General features: G+C 39.6%; 50 non-coding genes and 2 pseudogenes across 50 annotated transcripts; all 52 read right to left on the reverse strand.

Moving 5' to 3' along the window:
• Nucleotides 1-16: 16 nt before the first annotated feature.
• Nucleotides 17-135, reverse strand: LOC145757335 (5S ribosomal RNA). The gene has a single exon (XR_014285377.1). It is a non-coding gene; the product is annotated as a 5S ribosomal RNA (ribosomal RNA).
• Nucleotides 136-189: 54 nt separating this feature from the next.
• Nucleotides 190-308, reverse strand: LOC145757088 (5S ribosomal RNA). Its single transcript, XR_014285173.1, has one exon. It is a non-coding gene; the product is annotated as a 5S ribosomal RNA (ribosomal RNA).
• Nucleotides 309-471: 163 nt separating this feature from the next.
• On the reverse strand, nt 472-590 carry LOC145756356 (5S ribosomal RNA). The gene has a single exon (XR_014284481.1). It is a non-coding gene; the product is annotated as a 5S ribosomal RNA (ribosomal RNA).
• Nucleotides 591-758: 168 nt separating this feature from the next.
• LOC145757184 (5S ribosomal RNA) lies at nt 759-877 on the reverse strand. Its single transcript, XR_014285263.1, has one exon. It is a non-coding gene; the product is annotated as a 5S ribosomal RNA (ribosomal RNA).
• Nucleotides 878-931: 54 nt separating this feature from the next.
• LOC145756650 (5S ribosomal RNA) lies at nt 932-1,050 on the reverse strand. Its single transcript, XR_014284757.1, has one exon. It is a non-coding gene; the product is annotated as a 5S ribosomal RNA (ribosomal RNA).
• Nucleotides 1,051-1,218: 168 nt separating this feature from the next.
• Nucleotides 1,219-1,337, reverse strand: LOC145756114 (5S ribosomal RNA). Its single transcript, XR_014284252.1, has one exon. It is a non-coding gene; the product is annotated as a 5S ribosomal RNA (ribosomal RNA).
• Nucleotides 1,338-1,505: 168 nt separating this feature from the next.
• Nucleotides 1,506-1,624, reverse strand: LOC145757177 (5S ribosomal RNA). The gene has a single exon (XR_014285256.1). It is a non-coding gene; the product is annotated as a 5S ribosomal RNA (ribosomal RNA).
• Nucleotides 1,625-1,678: 54 nt separating this feature from the next.
• On the reverse strand, nt 1,679-1,797 carry LOC145756651 (5S ribosomal RNA). Its single transcript, XR_014284758.1, has one exon. It is a non-coding gene; the product is annotated as a 5S ribosomal RNA (ribosomal RNA).
• Nucleotides 1,798-1,965: 168 nt separating this feature from the next.
• LOC145756115 (5S ribosomal RNA) lies at nt 1,966-2,084 on the reverse strand. Its single transcript, XR_014284253.1, has one exon. It is a non-coding gene; the product is annotated as a 5S ribosomal RNA (ribosomal RNA).
• Nucleotides 2,085-2,252: 168 nt separating this feature from the next.
• On the reverse strand, nt 2,253-2,371 carry LOC145758492 (5S ribosomal RNA). The gene has a single exon (XR_014286450.1). It is a non-coding gene; the product is annotated as a 5S ribosomal RNA (ribosomal RNA).
• A 168-nt stretch (nt 2,372-2,539) lies between these two features.
• Nucleotides 2,540-2,658, reverse strand: LOC145758504 (5S ribosomal RNA). Its single transcript, XR_014286461.1, has one exon. It is a non-coding gene; the product is annotated as a 5S ribosomal RNA (ribosomal RNA).
• A 162-nt stretch (nt 2,659-2,820) lies between these two features.
• LOC145757200 (5S ribosomal RNA) lies at nt 2,821-2,939 on the reverse strand (annotated as a pseudogene).
• Nucleotides 2,940-2,993: 54 nt separating this feature from the next.
• Nucleotides 2,994-3,112, reverse strand: LOC145756652 (5S ribosomal RNA). Its single transcript, XR_014284759.1, has one exon. It is a non-coding gene; the product is annotated as a 5S ribosomal RNA (ribosomal RNA).
• A 168-nt stretch (nt 3,113-3,280) lies between these two features.
• LOC145756928 (5S ribosomal RNA) lies at nt 3,281-3,399 on the reverse strand. Its single transcript, XR_014285023.1, has one exon. It is a non-coding gene; the product is annotated as a 5S ribosomal RNA (ribosomal RNA).
• A 168-nt stretch (nt 3,400-3,567) lies between these two features.
• LOC145756117 (5S ribosomal RNA) lies at nt 3,568-3,686 on the reverse strand. Its single transcript, XR_014284255.1, has one exon. It is a non-coding gene; the product is annotated as a 5S ribosomal RNA (ribosomal RNA).
• Nucleotides 3,687-3,853: 167 nt separating this feature from the next.
• On the reverse strand, nt 3,854-3,972 carry LOC145757452 (5S ribosomal RNA). Its single transcript, XR_014285490.1, has one exon. It is a non-coding gene; the product is annotated as a 5S ribosomal RNA (ribosomal RNA).
• Nucleotides 3,973-4,140: 168 nt separating this feature from the next.
• Nucleotides 4,141-4,259, reverse strand: LOC145756409 (5S ribosomal RNA). The gene has a single exon (XR_014284531.1). It is a non-coding gene; the product is annotated as a 5S ribosomal RNA (ribosomal RNA).
• A 168-nt stretch (nt 4,260-4,427) lies between these two features.
• LOC145758505 (5S ribosomal RNA) lies at nt 4,428-4,546 on the reverse strand. The gene has a single exon (XR_014286462.1). It is a non-coding gene; the product is annotated as a 5S ribosomal RNA (ribosomal RNA).
• Nucleotides 4,547-4,708: 162 nt separating this feature from the next.
• Nucleotides 4,709-4,827, reverse strand: LOC145757201 (5S ribosomal RNA; annotated as a pseudogene).
• A 54-nt stretch (nt 4,828-4,881) lies between these two features.
• On the reverse strand, nt 4,882-5,000 carry LOC145756653 (5S ribosomal RNA). Its single transcript, XR_014284760.1, has one exon. It is a non-coding gene; the product is annotated as a 5S ribosomal RNA (ribosomal RNA).
• Nucleotides 5,001-5,168: 168 nt separating this feature from the next.
• Nucleotides 5,169-5,287, reverse strand: LOC145756118 (5S ribosomal RNA). The gene has a single exon (XR_014284256.1). It is a non-coding gene; the product is annotated as a 5S ribosomal RNA (ribosomal RNA).
• A 168-nt stretch (nt 5,288-5,455) lies between these two features.
• Nucleotides 5,456-5,574, reverse strand: LOC145756119 (5S ribosomal RNA). Its single transcript, XR_014284257.1, has one exon. It is a non-coding gene; the product is annotated as a 5S ribosomal RNA (ribosomal RNA).
• Nucleotides 5,575-5,741: 167 nt separating this feature from the next.
• On the reverse strand, nt 5,742-5,860 carry LOC145757568 (5S ribosomal RNA). The gene has a single exon (XR_014285601.1). It is a non-coding gene; the product is annotated as a 5S ribosomal RNA (ribosomal RNA).
• A 168-nt stretch (nt 5,861-6,028) lies between these two features.
• On the reverse strand, nt 6,029-6,147 carry LOC145756663 (5S ribosomal RNA). Its single transcript, XR_014284770.1, has one exon. It is a non-coding gene; the product is annotated as a 5S ribosomal RNA (ribosomal RNA).
• Nucleotides 6,148-6,201: 54 nt separating this feature from the next.
• LOC145757089 (5S ribosomal RNA) lies at nt 6,202-6,320 on the reverse strand. The gene has a single exon (XR_014285174.1). It is a non-coding gene; the product is annotated as a 5S ribosomal RNA (ribosomal RNA).
• Nucleotides 6,321-6,483: 163 nt separating this feature from the next.
• On the reverse strand, nt 6,484-6,602 carry LOC145756358 (5S ribosomal RNA). The gene has a single exon (XR_014284482.1). It is a non-coding gene; the product is annotated as a 5S ribosomal RNA (ribosomal RNA).
• A 168-nt stretch (nt 6,603-6,770) lies between these two features.
• On the reverse strand, nt 6,771-6,889 carry LOC145756120 (5S ribosomal RNA). Its single transcript, XR_014284258.1, has one exon. It is a non-coding gene; the product is annotated as a 5S ribosomal RNA (ribosomal RNA).
• A 169-nt stretch (nt 6,890-7,058) lies between these two features.
• Nucleotides 7,059-7,177, reverse strand: LOC145756121 (5S ribosomal RNA). The gene has a single exon (XR_014284259.1). It is a non-coding gene; the product is annotated as a 5S ribosomal RNA (ribosomal RNA).
• A 168-nt stretch (nt 7,178-7,345) lies between these two features.
• Nucleotides 7,346-7,464, reverse strand: LOC145756772 (5S ribosomal RNA). Its single transcript, XR_014284873.1, has one exon. It is a non-coding gene; the product is annotated as a 5S ribosomal RNA (ribosomal RNA).
• Nucleotides 7,465-7,631: 167 nt separating this feature from the next.
• On the reverse strand, nt 7,632-7,750 carry LOC145758304 (5S ribosomal RNA). Its single transcript, XR_014286275.1, has one exon. It is a non-coding gene; the product is annotated as a 5S ribosomal RNA (ribosomal RNA).
• A 168-nt stretch (nt 7,751-7,918) lies between these two features.
• On the reverse strand, nt 7,919-8,037 carry LOC145756227 (5S ribosomal RNA). The gene has a single exon (XR_014284358.1). It is a non-coding gene; the product is annotated as a 5S ribosomal RNA (ribosomal RNA).
• A 167-nt stretch (nt 8,038-8,204) lies between these two features.
• LOC145758316 (5S ribosomal RNA) lies at nt 8,205-8,323 on the reverse strand. The gene has a single exon (XR_014286286.1). It is a non-coding gene; the product is annotated as a 5S ribosomal RNA (ribosomal RNA).
• A 168-nt stretch (nt 8,324-8,491) lies between these two features.
• On the reverse strand, nt 8,492-8,610 carry LOC145756122 (5S ribosomal RNA). The gene has a single exon (XR_014284260.1). It is a non-coding gene; the product is annotated as a 5S ribosomal RNA (ribosomal RNA).
• A 167-nt stretch (nt 8,611-8,777) lies between these two features.
• On the reverse strand, nt 8,778-8,896 carry LOC145757686 (5S ribosomal RNA). The gene has a single exon (XR_014285709.1). It is a non-coding gene; the product is annotated as a 5S ribosomal RNA (ribosomal RNA).
• Nucleotides 8,897-9,064: 168 nt separating this feature from the next.
• LOC145756411 (5S ribosomal RNA) lies at nt 9,065-9,183 on the reverse strand. Its single transcript, XR_014284533.1, has one exon. It is a non-coding gene; the product is annotated as a 5S ribosomal RNA (ribosomal RNA).
• A 54-nt stretch (nt 9,184-9,237) lies between these two features.
• On the reverse strand, nt 9,238-9,356 carry LOC145757090 (5S ribosomal RNA). The gene has a single exon (XR_014285175.1). It is a non-coding gene; the product is annotated as a 5S ribosomal RNA (ribosomal RNA).
• Nucleotides 9,357-9,519: 163 nt separating this feature from the next.
• On the reverse strand, nt 9,520-9,638 carry LOC145756359 (5S ribosomal RNA). The gene has a single exon (XR_014284483.1). It is a non-coding gene; the product is annotated as a 5S ribosomal RNA (ribosomal RNA).
• A 168-nt stretch (nt 9,639-9,806) lies between these two features.
• On the reverse strand, nt 9,807-9,925 carry LOC145756123 (5S ribosomal RNA). The gene has a single exon (XR_014284261.1). It is a non-coding gene; the product is annotated as a 5S ribosomal RNA (ribosomal RNA).
• Nucleotides 9,926-10,093: 168 nt separating this feature from the next.
• Nucleotides 10,094-10,212, reverse strand: LOC145756228 (5S ribosomal RNA). The gene has a single exon (XR_014284359.1). It is a non-coding gene; the product is annotated as a 5S ribosomal RNA (ribosomal RNA).
• Nucleotides 10,213-10,379: 167 nt separating this feature from the next.
• On the reverse strand, nt 10,380-10,498 carry LOC145758327 (5S ribosomal RNA). Its single transcript, XR_014286297.1, has one exon. It is a non-coding gene; the product is annotated as a 5S ribosomal RNA (ribosomal RNA).
• A 168-nt stretch (nt 10,499-10,666) lies between these two features.
• Nucleotides 10,667-10,785, reverse strand: LOC145756229 (5S ribosomal RNA). The gene has a single exon (XR_014284360.1). It is a non-coding gene; the product is annotated as a 5S ribosomal RNA (ribosomal RNA).
• A 167-nt stretch (nt 10,786-10,952) lies between these two features.
• On the reverse strand, nt 10,953-11,071 carry LOC145756511 (5S ribosomal RNA). Its single transcript, XR_014284626.1, has one exon. It is a non-coding gene; the product is annotated as a 5S ribosomal RNA (ribosomal RNA).
• Nucleotides 11,072-11,239: 168 nt separating this feature from the next.
• On the reverse strand, nt 11,240-11,358 carry LOC145756412 (5S ribosomal RNA). The gene has a single exon (XR_014284534.1). It is a non-coding gene; the product is annotated as a 5S ribosomal RNA (ribosomal RNA).
• A 54-nt stretch (nt 11,359-11,412) lies between these two features.
• LOC145756519 (5S ribosomal RNA) lies at nt 11,413-11,531 on the reverse strand. The gene has a single exon (XR_014284633.1). It is a non-coding gene; the product is annotated as a 5S ribosomal RNA (ribosomal RNA).
• A 169-nt stretch (nt 11,532-11,700) lies between these two features.
• LOC145756124 (5S ribosomal RNA) lies at nt 11,701-11,819 on the reverse strand. The gene has a single exon (XR_014284262.1). It is a non-coding gene; the product is annotated as a 5S ribosomal RNA (ribosomal RNA).
• Nucleotides 11,820-11,987: 168 nt separating this feature from the next.
• On the reverse strand, nt 11,988-12,106 carry LOC145756230 (5S ribosomal RNA). Its single transcript, XR_014284361.1, has one exon. It is a non-coding gene; the product is annotated as a 5S ribosomal RNA (ribosomal RNA).
• Nucleotides 12,107-12,273: 167 nt separating this feature from the next.
• On the reverse strand, nt 12,274-12,392 carry LOC145756628 (5S ribosomal RNA). Its single transcript, XR_014284737.1, has one exon. It is a non-coding gene; the product is annotated as a 5S ribosomal RNA (ribosomal RNA).
• A 168-nt stretch (nt 12,393-12,560) lies between these two features.
• LOC145756413 (5S ribosomal RNA) lies at nt 12,561-12,679 on the reverse strand. Its single transcript, XR_014284535.1, has one exon. It is a non-coding gene; the product is annotated as a 5S ribosomal RNA (ribosomal RNA).
• A 54-nt stretch (nt 12,680-12,733) lies between these two features.
• Nucleotides 12,734-12,852, reverse strand: LOC145756520 (5S ribosomal RNA). Its single transcript, XR_014284634.1, has one exon. It is a non-coding gene; the product is annotated as a 5S ribosomal RNA (ribosomal RNA).
• Nucleotides 12,853-13,020: 168 nt separating this feature from the next.
• Nucleotides 13,021-13,139, reverse strand: LOC145756487 (5S ribosomal RNA). Its single transcript, XR_014284603.1, has one exon. It is a non-coding gene; the product is annotated as a 5S ribosomal RNA (ribosomal RNA).
• Nucleotides 13,140-13,193: 54 nt separating this feature from the next.
• LOC145757170 (5S ribosomal RNA) lies at nt 13,194-13,312 on the reverse strand. Its single transcript, XR_014285249.1, has one exon. It is a non-coding gene; the product is annotated as a 5S ribosomal RNA (ribosomal RNA).
• Nucleotides 13,313-13,366: 54 nt separating this feature from the next.
• Nucleotides 13,367-13,485, reverse strand: LOC145756654 (5S ribosomal RNA). Its single transcript, XR_014284761.1, has one exon. It is a non-coding gene; the product is annotated as a 5S ribosomal RNA (ribosomal RNA).
• Nucleotides 13,486-15,079: the final 1,594 nt, after the last annotated feature.

The following is a 15,079-nucleotide window of genomic DNA, read 5'->3' on the forward strand; positions in this document are numbered from 1 at the left end:
TAAAAAACTTATAAAATGCCTACGACACCCGGTATTCCCAGGCGGTCACCCATCCAAGTACTAACCGGGCCCGACATTGCTTAACTTCCCAGATCGGACGAGATGGGGTGTATTCAACGTGGTATGGTCGTAGGCAATGTGATGTGGTGAGCCAACACATTTAACATTACCCAGGTATATTTAAAATAAAATCTACGACACCCGGTATTCCCAGGCGGTCACCCATCCAAGTACTAACCGGGCCCGACGTTGCTTAACTTCCCAGATCGGACGAGATGGGGTGTACTCAAGGTGGTGTGGTCGTAGGCAATGTGATGTGCCAACACATTTATCATTACCCGTGTATATTTAAAATAAAATAAATGACTTGCGTCGCTTAGCAATTATATCAAATATATTAGTTTTCAAAAATTTTGATTAAAAATGACTTCTACATAAAGTACTTTCTAATATGCTAAAAAACTTATAAATTGCCTACGACACCCGGTATTCCCAGGCGGTCACCCATCCAAGTACTAACCGGGCCCGACGTTGCTTAACTTCCCAGATCGGACGAGATGGAGTGTACTCAACGTGGTATGGTCGTAGGCAATGTGATTTGGTGAGCCAACACATTTATTATTAACCGTGTATATTTAAAATAAAATAAATGACTTGTGTCGCTTAGCAATTATATCAAATGCATTAATTTTTAAAAATTTTGATAAAAAATGACTTTTACATAAAGTACTTTTTAATATGCTAAAAAACTTATAAAACGCCTACGACACCCGGTATACCCAGGCGGTCATCCATCCAAGTACTAACCGGGGCCGACGTTGCTTAACTTTCCAGATCGGACGAGATGGGGTGTACTCAACGTGGTATGGTCGTAGGCAATGTGATGTGGTGAGCCAACACATTTAACATTACCCAGGTATATTTAAAATAAAATCTACGACACCCGGTATTCCCAGGCGGTCACCCATCCAAGTACTAACCGGGCCCGACGTTGCTTAACTTCCCAGATCGGACGAGATGGGGTGTATTCAACGTAGTATGGTCGTAGGCAATGTGATGTGGTGAGCCAACACATTTATCATTACCCGTGTATATTTAAAATAAAATAAATGACTTGCGTCGCTTAGCAGTTATATCAAATATATTAATTTTCAAAAATTTTGATAAAAAATGACTTCTACATAAGGTACTTTTTAATATGCTAAAAAACTTATAAAACGCCTACGACACCCGGTATTCCCAGGCGGTCACCCATCCAAGTACTAACCGGGCCCGACGTTGCTTAACTTCCCAGATCGGACGAGATGGGGTGTACTCAACGTGGTATGGTCGTAGGCAATGTGATGTGGTGAGCCAACACATTTATCATTAACCGTGTATATTTAAAATAAAATAAATGACTTCCGTCGCTTAGCAGTTATATCAAATATATTAATTTTCAAAAATTTTGATAAAAAATGACTTTTACATAAAGTACTTTTTAATATGCTAAAAAACTTATAAAACGCCTACGACACCCGGTATACCCAGGCGGTCATCCATCCAAGTACTAACCGGGGCCGACGTTGCTTAACTTTCCAGATCGGACGAGATGGGGTGTATTCAACGTGGTATAGTCGTAGGCAATGTGATGTGGTGAGCCAACACATTTAACATTACCCAGGTATATTTAAAATAAAATCTACGACACCCGGTATTCCCAGGCGGTCACCCATCCAAGTACTAACCGGGCCCGACGTTGCTTAACTTCCCAGATCGGACGAGATGGGGTGTATTCAACGTAGTATGGTCGTAGGCAATGTGATGTGGTGAGCCAACACATTTATCATTACCCGTGTATATTTAAAATAAAATAAATGACTTGCGTCGCTTAGCAGTTATATCAAATATATTAATTTTCAAAAATTTTGATAAAAAATGACTTCTACATAAGGTACTTTTTAATATGCTAAAAAACTTATAAAACGCCTACGACACCCGGTATTCCCAGGCGGTCACCCATCCAAGTACTAACCGGGCCCGACGTTGCTTAACTTCCCAGATCGGACGAGATGGGGTGTACTCAACGTGGTATGGTCGTAGGCAATGTGATGTGGTGAGCCAACACATTTATCATTAACCGTGTATATTTAAAATAAAATAAATGACTTCCGTCGCTTAGCAGTTATATCAAATATATTAATTTTCAAAAATTTTGATAAAAAATGACTTCTACATAAAGTACTTTTTAATATGCTAAAAAACTTATAAAACGCCTACGACACCCGGTATTCCCAGGCGGTCACCCATCCAAGTACTAACCGGGCCCGACGTTGCTTAACTTCCCAGATCGGACGAGATGGGGTGTATTCAACGTGGTATAGTCGTAGGCAATGTGATGTGGTGAGCCAACATATTTAACATTAACCATGTATATTTAAAATAAAATATATGTCTTGCGTCGCTTGGCAATTATATCTAAATATATTCATTTTCAAAAATTTCGATAAAAATGACTTATACATAAAGTACTTTGTAATATGCTAAAAAACTTATAAAATGCCTACGACACCCGGTATTCCCAGGCGGTCACCCATCCAAGTACTAACCGGGCCCGACGTTGTTTAACTTCCCAGATCGGACGAGATGGGGTGTATTCAACGTGGTATGATCGTAGGCAATGTGATGTGCCAACACATTTAACATTACCCGTGTATATTTAAAATAAAATAAATGACTTGCGTCGCTTAGCAATTATATCAAATATATTAATTTTTAAAAATTTCGATAAAAATGACTTATACATAAGGTACTTTCTAATATGCTAAAAAACTTAAAAAATGCCTACGACACCCGGTATACCCAGGCGGTCATCCATCCAAGTACTAACCGGGGCCGACGTTGCTTAACTTTACAGATCGGACGAGATGGGGTGTATTCAACGTGGTATAGTCGTAGGCAATGTGATGTGGTGAGCCAACACATTTAACATTACCCAGGTATATTTAAAATAAAATCTACGACACCCGGTATTCCCAGGCGGTCACCCATCCAAGTACTAACCGGGCCCGACGTTGCTTAACTTCCCAGATCGGACGAGATGGGGTGTATTCAACGTAGTATGGTCGTAGGCAATGTGATGTGGTGAGCCAACACATTTATCATTACCCGTGTATATTTAAAATAAAATAAATGACTTGCGTCGCTTAGCAGTTATATCAAATATATTAATTTTCAAAAATTTTGATAAAAAATGACTTCTACATAAGGTACTTTTTAATATGCTAAAAAACTTATAAAACGCCTACGACACCCGGTATTCCCAGGCGGTCACGCATCCAAGTACTAACCGGGCCCGACGTTGCTTAACTTCCCAGATCGGACGAGATGGGGTGTACTCAACGTGGTATGGTCGTAGGCAATGTGATGTGGTGAGCCAACACATTTATCATTAACCGTGTATATTTAAAATAAAATAAATGACTTGCGTCGCTTAGCAGTTATATCAAATATATTTATTTTCAAAAATTTTGATAAAAAATGACTTCTACATAAAGTACTTTTTAATATGCTAAAAAACTTATAAAACGCCTACGACACCCGGTATTCCCAGGCGGTCACCCATCCAAGTACTAACCGGGCCCGACGTTGCTTAACTTCCCAGATCGGACGAGATGGGGTGTACTCAACGTGGTATGGTCGTAGGCATTGTGATTTGGTGAGCCAACACATTTATTATTAACCGTGTATATTTAAAATAAAATAAATGACTTGTGTCGCTTAGCAATTATATCAAATATATTAATTTTCAAAAATTTCGATAAAAATGACTTATACATAAGGTATTTTCTAATATGCTAAAAAACTTATAAAATGCCTACGACACCCGGTATTCCCAGGCGGTCACCCATCCAAGTACTAACCGGGCCCGACATTGCTTAACTTCCCAGATCGGACGAGATGGGGTGTATTCAACGTGGTATGGTCGTAGGCAATGTGATGTGGTGAGCCAACACATTTATCATTAACCGTGTATATTTAAAATAAAATAAATGACTTGCGTCGCTTAGCAATTATATCAAATATATTAATTTTCAAAAATTTTGATAAAAAATGACTTCCACATAAGGTACTTTTTAATATGCTAAAAAACTTATAAAACGCCTACGACACCCGGTATTCCCAGGCGGTCACCCATCCAAGTACTAACCGGGCCCGACGTTGCTTAACATCCCAGATCAGACGAGATGGGGTGTATTCAACGTGGTATGGTCGTAGGCAATGTGATGTGGTGAGCCAACACATTTAACATTAACCATGTATATTTAAAATAAAATATATGTCTTGCGTCGCTTGGCAATTATATCTAAATATATTCATTTTCAAAAATTTCGATAAAAATGACTTATACATAAAGTACTTTGTAATATGCTAAAAAACTTATAAAATGCCTACGACACCCGGTATTCCCAGGCGGTCACCCATCCAAGTACTAACCGGGCCCGACGTTGTTTAACTTCCCAGATCGGACGAGATGGGGTGTATTCAACGTGGTATGATCGTAGGCAATGTGATGTGCCAACACATTTAACATTACCCGTGTATATTTAAAATAAAATAAATGACTTGCGTCGCTTAGCAATTATATCAAATATATTAATTTTTAAAAATTTCGATAAAAATGACTTATACATAAGGTACTTTCTAATATGCTAAAAAACTTAAAAAATGCCTACGACACCCGGTATACCCAGGCGGTCATCCATCCAAGTACTAACCGGGGCCGACGTTGCTTAACTTTACAGATCGGACGAGATGGGGTGTATTCAACGTGGTATAGTCGTAGGCAATGTGATGTGGTGAGCCAACACATTTAACATTACCCAGGTATATTTAAAATAAAATCTACGACACCCGGTATTCCCAGGCGGTCACCCATCCAAGTACTAACCGGGCCCGACGTTGCTTAACTTCCCAGATCGGACGAGATGGGGTGTATTCAACGTAGTATGGTCGTAGGCAATGTGATGTGGTGAGCCAACACATTTATCATTACCCGTGTATATTTAAAATAAAATAAATGACTTGCGTCGCTTAGCAGTTATATCAAATATATTAATTTTCAAAAATTTTGATAAAAAATGACTTCTACATAAGGTACTTTTTAATATGCTAAAAAACTTATAAAACGCCTACGACACCCGGTATTCCCAGGCGGTCACCCATCCAAGTACTAACCGGGCCCGACGTTGCTTAACTTCCCAGATCGGACGAGATGGGGTGTACTCAACGTGGTATGGTCGTAGGCAATGTGATGTGGTGAGCCAACACATTTATCATTAACCGTGTATATTTAAAATAAAATAAATGACTTGCGTCGCTTAGCAGTTATATCAAATATATTTATTTTCAAAAATTTTGATAAAAAATGACTTCTACATAAAGTACTTTTTAATATGCTAAAAAACTTATAAAACGCCTACGACACCCGGTATTCCCAGGCGGTCACCCATCCAAGTACTAACCGGGCCCGACGTTGCTTAACTTCCCAGATCGGACGAGATGGGGTGTACTCAACGTGGTATGGTCGTAGGCATTGTGATTTGGTGAGCCAACACATTTATTATTAACCGTGTATATTTAAAATAAAATAAATGACTTGTGTCGCTTAGCAATTATATCAAATATATTAATTTTCAAAAATTTCGATAAAAATGACTTATACATAAGGTATTTTCTAATATGCTAAAAAACTTATAAAATGCCTACGACACCCGGTATTCCCAGGCGGTCACCCATCCAAGTACTAACCGGGCCCGACATTGCTTAACTTCCCAGATCGGACGAGATGGGGTGTATTCAACGTGGTATGGTCGTAGGCAATGTGATGTGGTGAGCCAACACATTTATCATTAACCGTGTATATTTAAAATAAAATAAATGACTTGCGTCGCTTAGCAATTATATCAAATATATTAATTTTCAAAAATTTTGATAAAAAATGACTTCCACATAAGGTACTTTTTAATATGCTAAAAAACTTATAAAACGCCTACGACACCCGGTATTCCCAGGCGGTCACCCATCGAAGTACTAACCGGGCCCGACGTTGCTTAACATCCCAGATCAGACGAGATGGGGTGTATTCAACGTGGTATGATCGTAGGCAATGTGATGTGGTGAGCCAACACATTTAACATTACCCAGGTATATTTAAAATAAAATCTACGACACCCGGTATTCCCAGGCGGTCACCCATCCAAGTACTAACCGGGCCCGACGTTGCTTAACTTCCCAGATCGGACGAGATGGGGTGTACTCAAGGTGGTGTGGTCGTAGGCAATGTGATGTGCCAACACATTTATCATTACCCGTGTATATTTAAAATAAAATAAATGACTTGCGTCGCTTAGCAATTATATCAAATATATTAGTTTTCAAAAATTTTGATTAAAAATGACTTCTACATAAAGTACTTTCTAATATGCTAAAAAACTTATAAATTGCCTACGACACCCGGTATTCCCAGGCGGTCACCCATCCAAGTACTAACCGGGCCCGACGTTGCTTAACTTCCCAGATCGGACGAGATGGAGTGTACTCAACGTGGTATGGTCGTAGGCAATGTGATTTGGTGAGCCAACACATTTATTATTAACCGTGTATATTTAAAATAAAATAAATGACTTGTGTCGCTTAGCAATTATATCAAATGCATTAATTTTTAAAAATTTTGATAAAAAATGACTTTTACATAAAGTACTTTTTAATATGCTAAAAAACTTATAAAACGCCTACGACACCCGGTATTCCCAGGCGGTCACCCATCCAAGTACTAACCGGGCCCGACGTTGCTTAACTTCCCAGATCGGACGAGATGGGGTGTACTCAACGTGGTATGGTCGTAGGCAATGTGATGTGGTGAGCCAACACATTTATCATTAACCGTGTATATTTAAAATAAAATATATGTCTTGCGTCGCTTGGCAATTATATCTAAATATATTCATTTTCAAAAATTTCGATAAAAAATGACTTCTACATAAAGTACTTTTTAATATGCTAAAAAACTTATAAAACGCCTACGACACCCGGTATTCCCAGGCGGTCACCCATCCAAGTACTAACCGGGCCCGACGTTGCTTAACTTCCCAGATCGGACGAGATGGGGTGTACTCAACGTGGTATGGTCGTAGGCAATGTGATGTGGTGAGCCAACACATTTATCATTAACCGTGTATATTTAAAATAAAATAAATGACTTGCGTCGCTTAGCAGTTATATCAAATATATTAATTTTCAAAAATTTTGATAAAAAATGACTTCTACATAAAGTACTTTTTAATATGCTAAAAAACTTATAAAACGCCTACGACACCCGGTATTCTCAGGCGGTCACCCATCCAAGTACTAACCGGGCCCGACGTTGCTTAACTTCCCAGATCGGACGAGATGGGGTGTACTGAACGTGGTATGGTCGTAGGCATTGTGATTTGGTGAGCCAACACATTTATTATTAACCGTGTATATTTAAAATAAAATAAATGACTTGTGTCGCTTAGCAATTATATCAAATATATTAATTTTCAAAAATTTCGATAAAAATGACTTATACATAAGGTACTTTCTAATATGCTAAAAAACTTATAAAATGCCTACGACACCCGGTATTCCCAGGCGGTCACCCATCCAAGTACTAACCGGGCCCGACGTTGCTTAACTTCCCAGATCGGACGAGATGGGGTGTACTCAACGTGGTATGGTCGTAGGCAATGTGATGTGGTGAGCCAACACATTTATCATTAACCGTGTATATTTAAAATAAAATAAATGACTTGCGTCGCTTAGCAGTTATATCAAATATATTAATTTTCAAAAATTTTGATAAAAAATGACTTCTACATAAAGTACTTTTTAATATGCTAAAAAACTTATAAAACGCCTACGACACCCGGTATTCTCAGGCGGTCACCCATCCAAGTACTAACCGGGCCCGACGTTGCTTAACTTCCCAGATCGGACGAGATGGGGTGTACTCAACGTGGTATGGTCGTAGGCATTGTGATTTGGTGAGCCAACACATTTATTATTAACCGTGTATATTTAAAATAAAATAAATGACTTGTGTCGCTTAGCAATTAAATCAAATATATTAATTTTCAAAAATTTCGATAAAAATGACTTCTACATAAGGTACTTTTTAATATGCTAAAAAACTTATAAAATGCCTACGACACCCGGTATTCCCAGGCGGTCACCCATCCAAGTACTAACCGGGCCCGACGTTGCTTAACTTCCCAGATCGGACGAGATGGGGTGTACTCAACGTGGTATGGTCGTAGGCAATGTGATGTGGTGAGCCAACACATTTATCATTAACCGTGTATATTTAAAATAAAATAAATGACTTGCGTCGCTTAGCAGTTATATCAAATATATTAATTTTCAAAAATTTTGATAAAAAATGACTTCTACATAAAGTACTTTTTAATATGCTAAAAAACTTATAAAACGCCTACGACACCCGGTATTCCCAGGCGGTCACCCATCCAAGTACTAACCGGGCCCGACGTTGCTTAACTTCCCAGATCGGACGAGATGGGGTGTACTCAACGTGGTATGGTCGTAGGCATTGTGATTTGGTGAGCCAACACATTTATTATTAACCGTGTATATTTAAAATAAAATAAATGACTTGTGTCGCTTAGCAATTATATCAAATATATTAATTTTCAAAAATTTCGATAAAAATGACTTATACATAAGGTATTTTCTAATATGCTAAAAAACTTATAAAATGCCTACGACACCCGGTATTCCCAGGCGGTCACCCATCCAAGTACTAACCGGGCCCGACATTGCTTAACTTCCCAGATCGGACGAGATGGGGTGTATTCAACGTGGTATGGTCGTAGGCAATGTGATGTGGTGAGCCAACACATTTATCATTAACCGTGTATATTTAAAATAAAATAAATGACTTGCGTCGCTTAGCAATTATATCAAATATATTAATTTTCAAAAATTTTGATAAAAAATGACTTCTACATAAGGTACTTTTTAATATGCTAAAAAACTTATAAAACGCCTACGACACCCGGTATTCCCAGGCGGTCACCCATCCAAGTACTAACCGGGCCCGACGTTGCTTAACATCCCAGATCAGACGAGATGGGGTGTATTCAACGTGGTATGGTCGTAGGCAATGTGATGTGGTGAGCCAACACATTTAACATTACCCAGGTATATTTAAAATAAAATCTACGACACCCGGTATTCCCAGGCGGTCACCCATCCAAGTACTAACCGGGCCCGACGTTGCTTAACTTCCCAGATCGGACGAGATGGGGTGTACTCAAGGTGGTGTGGTCGTAGGCAATGTGATGTGCCAACACATTTATCATTACCCGTGTATATTTAAAATAAAATAAATGACTTGCGTCGCTTAGCAATTATATCAAATATATTAGTTTTCAAAAATTTTGATTAAAAATGACTTCTACATAAAGTACTTTCTAATATGCTAAAAAACTTATAAATTGCCTACGACACCCGGTATTCCCAGGCGGTCACCCATCCAAGTACTAACCGGGCCCGACGTTGCTTAACTTCCCAGATCGGACGAGATGGAGTGTACTCAACGTGGTATGGTCGTAGGCAATGTGATTTGGTGAGCCAACACATTTATTATTAACCGTGTATATTTAAAATAAAATAAATGACTTGTGTCGCTTAGCAATTATATCAAATGCATTAATTTTTAAAAATTTTGATAAAAAATGACTTTTACATAAAGTACTTTTTAATATGCTAAAAAACTTATAAAACGCCTACGACACCCGGTATTCCCAGGCGGTCACCCATCCAAGTACTAACCGGGCCCGACGTTGCTTAACTTCCCAGATCGGACGAGATGGGGTGTACTCAACGTGGTATGGTCGTAGGCAATGTGATGTGGTGAGCCAACACATTTATCATTAACCGTGTATATTTAAAATAAAATAAATGACTTGCGTCGCTTAGCAGTTATATCAAATATATTAATTTTCAAAAATTTTGATAAAAAATGACTTCTACATAAAGTACTTTTTAATATGCTAAAAAACTTATAAAACGCCTACGACACCCGGTATTCTCAGGCGGTCACCCATCCAAGTACTAACCGGGCCCGACGTTGCTTAACTTCCCAGATCGGACGAGATGGGGTGTACTCAACGTGGTATGGTCGTAGGCATTGTGATTTGGTGAGCCAACACATTTATTATTAACCGTGTATATTTAAAATAAAATAAATGACTTGTGTCGCTTAGCAATTATATCAAATATATTAATTTTCAAAAATTTCGATAAAAATGACTTATACATAAGGTACTTTCTAATATGCTAAAAAACTTATAAAATGCCTACGACACCCGGTATTCCCAGGCGGTCACCCATCCAAGTACTAACCGGGCCCGACGTTGCTTAACTTCCCAGATCGGACGAGATGGGGTGTACTCAACGTGGTATGGTCGTAGGCAATGTGATGTGGTGAGCCAACACATTTATCATTAACCGTGTATATTTAAAATAAAATAAATGACTTGCGTCGCTTAGCAGTTATATCAAATATATTAATTTTCAAAAATTTTGATAAAAAATGACTTCTACATAAAGTACTTTTTAATATGCTAAAAAACTTATAAAACGCCTACGACACCCGGTATTCTCAGGCGGTCACCCATCCAAGTACTAACCGGGCCCGACGTTGCTTAACTTCCCAGATCGGACGAGATGGGGTGTACTCAACGTGGTATGGTCGTAGGCATTGTGATTTGGTGAGCCAACACATTTATTATTAACCGTGTATATTTAAAATAAAATAAATGACTTGTGTCGCTTAGCAATTATATCAAATATATTAATTTTCAAAAATTTCGATAAAAATGACTTATACATAAGGTACTTTCTAATATGCTAAAAAACTTATAAAATGCCTACGACACCCGGTATTCCCAGGCGGTCACCCATCCAAGTACTAACCGGGCCCGACGTTGCTTAACTTCCCAGATCGGACGAGATGGGGTGTATTCAACGTGGTATGGTCGTAGGCAATGTGATGTGGTGAGCCAACACATTTATCATTAACCGTGTATATTTAAAATAAAATAAATGACTTGCGTCGCTTAGCAGTTATATCAAATATATTAATTTTCAAAAATTTTGATAAAAAATGACTTCTACATAAGGTACTTTTTAATATGCTAAAAAACTTATAAAACGCCTACGACACCCGGTATTCCCAGGCGGTCACCCATCCAAGTACTAACCGGGCCCGACGTTGCTTAACATCCCAGATCAGACGAGATGGGGTGTATTCAACGTGGTATGGTCGTAGGCAATGTGATGTGGTGAGCCAACACATTTAACATTACCCAGGTATATTTAAAATAAAATCTACGACACCCGGTATTCCCAGGCGGTCACCCATCCAAGTACTAACCGGGCCCGACGTTGCTTAACTTCCCAGATCGGACGAGATGGGGTGTATTCAACGTGGTATAGTCGTAGGCAATGTGATGTGGTGAGCCAACATATTTAACATTAACCATGTATATTTAAAATAAAATATATGTCTTGCGTCGCTTGGCAATTATATCTAAATATATTCATTTTCAAAAATTTCGATAAAAAATGACTTCTACATAAAGTACTTTTTAATATGCTAAAAAACTTATAAAACGCCTACGACACCCGGTATTCCCAGGCGGTCACCCATCCAAGTACTAACCGGGCCCGACGTTGCTTAACTTCCCAGATCGGACGAGATGGGGTGTACTCAACGTGGTATGGTCGTAGGCAATGTGATGTGGTGAGCCAACACATTTATCATTAACCGTGTATATTTAAAATAAAATAAATGACTTGCGTCGCTTAGCAGTTATATCAAATATATTAATTTTCAAAAATTTTGATAAAAAATGACTTCTACATAAAGTACTTTTTAATATGCTAAAAAACTTATAAAACGCCTACGACACCCGGTATTCTCAGGCGGTCACCCATCCAAGTACTAACCGGGCCCGACGTTGCTTAACTTCCCAGATCGGACGAGATGGGGTGTACTCAACGTGGTATGGTCGTAGGCATTGTGATTTGGTGAGCCAACACATTTATTATTAACCGTGTATATTTAAAATAAAATAAATGACTTGTGTCGCTTAGCAATTATATCAAATATATTAATTTTCAAAAATTTCGATAAAAATGACTTATACATAAGGTACTTTCTAATATGCTAAAAAACTTATAAAATGCCTACGACACCCGGTATTCCCAGGCGGTCACCCATCCAAGTACTAACCGGGCCCGACGTTGCTTAACTTCCCAGATCGGACGAGATGGGGTGTATTCAACGTGGTATGGTCGTAGGCAATGTGATGTGGTGAGCCAACACATTTATCATTAACCGTGTATATTTAAAATAAAATAAATGACTTGCGTCGCTTAGCAGTTATATCAAATATATTAATTTTCAAAAATTTTGATAAAAAATGACTTCTACATAAGGTACTTTTTAATATGCTAAAAAACTTATAAAACGCCTACGACACCCGGTATTCCCAGGCGGTCACCCATCCAAGTACTAACCGGGCCCGACGTTGCTTAACATCCCAGATCAGACGAGATGGGGTGTATTCAACGTGGTATGGTCGTAGGCAATGTGATGTGGTGAGCCAACACATTTAACATTACCCAGGTATATTTAAAATAAAATCTACGACACCCGGTATTCCCAGGCGGTCACCCATCCAAGTACTAACCGGGCCCGACGTTGCTTAACTTCCCAGATCGGACGAGATGGGGTGTATTCAACGTGGTATAGTCGTAGGCAATGTGATGTGGTGAGCCAACATATTTAACATTAACCATGTATATTTAAAATAAAATATATGTCTTGCGTCGCTTGGCAATTATATCTAAATATATTCATTTTCAAAAATTTCGATAAAAATGACTGATACATAAAGTACTTTGTAATATGCTAAAAAACTTATAAAATGCCTACGACACCCGGTATTCCCAGGCGGTCACCCATCCAAGTACTAACCGGGCCCGACGTTGCTTAACTTCCCAGATCAGACGAGATGGGGTGTATTTAACGTGGTATGGTCGTAGACAATGTGATTTGGTGAGCCAACACATTTAACATTACCCAGGTATATTTAAAATAAAATCTACGACACCCGGTATTCCCAGGCGGTCACCCATCCAAGTACTAACCGGGGCCGACGTTGCTTAACTTTCCAGATCGCACGAGATGGGGTGTATTCAACGTGGTATAGTCGTAGGCAATGTGATGTGGTGAGCCAACACATTTAACATTACCCAGGTATATTTAAAATAAAATCTACGACACCCGGTATTCCCAGGCGGTCACCCATCCAAGTACTAACCGGGCCCGACGTTGCTTAACTTCCCAGATCGGACGAGATGGGGTGTATTCAACGTAGTATGGTCGTAGGCAATGTGATGTGGTGAGCCAACACATTTATCATTACCCGTGTATATTTAAAATAAAATAAATGACTTGCGTCGCTTAGCAGTTATATCAAATATATTAATTTTCAAAAATTTTGATAAAAAATGACTTCTACATAAGGTACTTTTTAATATGCTAAAAAACTTATAAAACGCCTACGACACCCGGTATTCCCAGGCGGTCACCCATCCAAGTACTAACCGGGCCCGACGTTGCTTAACTTCCCAGATGGACGAGATGGAGATGATGGAGATGGAGATGATGGAGATGGAGATGATGGAGATGGAGATGATGGAGATGGAGATGATGGAGATGGAGATGATGGAGATGGAGATGATGGAGATGATGGAGATGGAGATGATGGAGATGGAGATGATGGAGATGGAGATGATGGAGATGGAGATGATGGAGATGGAGATGATGGAGATGGAGATGGAGATGATGGAGATGGAGATGATGGAGATGGAGATGATGGAGATGGAGATGATGGAGATGGAGATGATGGAGATGGAGATGATGGAGATGGAGATGATGGAGATGGAGATGATGGAGATGGAGATGATGGAGATGGAGATGATGGAGATGGAGATGATGGAGATGGAGATGATGGAGATGGAGATGATGGAGATGGAGATGATGGAGATGTTGATGATGGAGATGGAGATGATGGAGATGGAGATGATGGAGATGGAGATGATGGAGATGGAGATGATGGAGATGGAGATGATGGAGATGGAGATGATGGAGATGGAGATGATGGAGATGGAGATGATGGAGATGGAGATGGAGATGATGGAGATGGAGATGATGGAGATGGAGATGATGGAGATGGAGATGATGGAGATGGAGATGATGGAGATGGAGATGATGGAGATGGAGATGATGGAGATGGAGATGATGGAGATGGAGATGATGGAGATGGAGATGATGGAGATGGAGATGATGGAGATGGAGATGATGGAGATGGAGATGATGGAGATGGAGATGATGGAGATGGAGATGATGGAGATGGAGATGGAGATGATGGAGATGGAGATGATGGAGTTGGAGATGATGGAGATGGAGATGATGGAGATGTAGATGATGGAGATGGAGATGATGGAGATGATGGAGATGGAGATGATGGAGATGGAGATGATGGAGATGGAGATGATGGAGATGGAGATGATGGAGATGGAGATGGAGATGATAGAGATGGAGATGATGGAGATGATGGAGATGGAGATGATGGAGATGGAGATGATGGAGATGATGGAGATGGAGATGATGGAGATGGAGATGCGTCATTGTCCGGGCGATTCTCAAAGATCGCCGGATTTGTGTTTTTTTGGCGCGCGCCGGTGTGCTGGTCTCGAGACAAAGGTAGCAAACATGCCGAATTTCGACAATTTTCGAAAACGTCCGTTTCTGTGCGGGAAATTGTTCATCGGGCGTCGGCCGATGTCGTGCGTCATTGTCCGGGCGATTCTCAAAGATCGCCGGATTTGTGGTTTTTTGGCGCGCGCCGGTGGGCTGGTCTCGCGACAAAGGTAGCAAACATGCCGAATTTCGACAATTTTCGAAAACGTCCGTTTCTGT

This window comes from Corella eumyota, chromosome 6 (assembly GCF_963082875.1).
Source record: "Corella eumyota chromosome 6, kaCorEumy4.1, whole genome shotgun sequence".
NCBI classification, from domain to species: Eukaryota; Metazoa; Chordata; class Ascidiacea; order Phlebobranchia; family Corellidae; genus Corella; species Corella eumyota.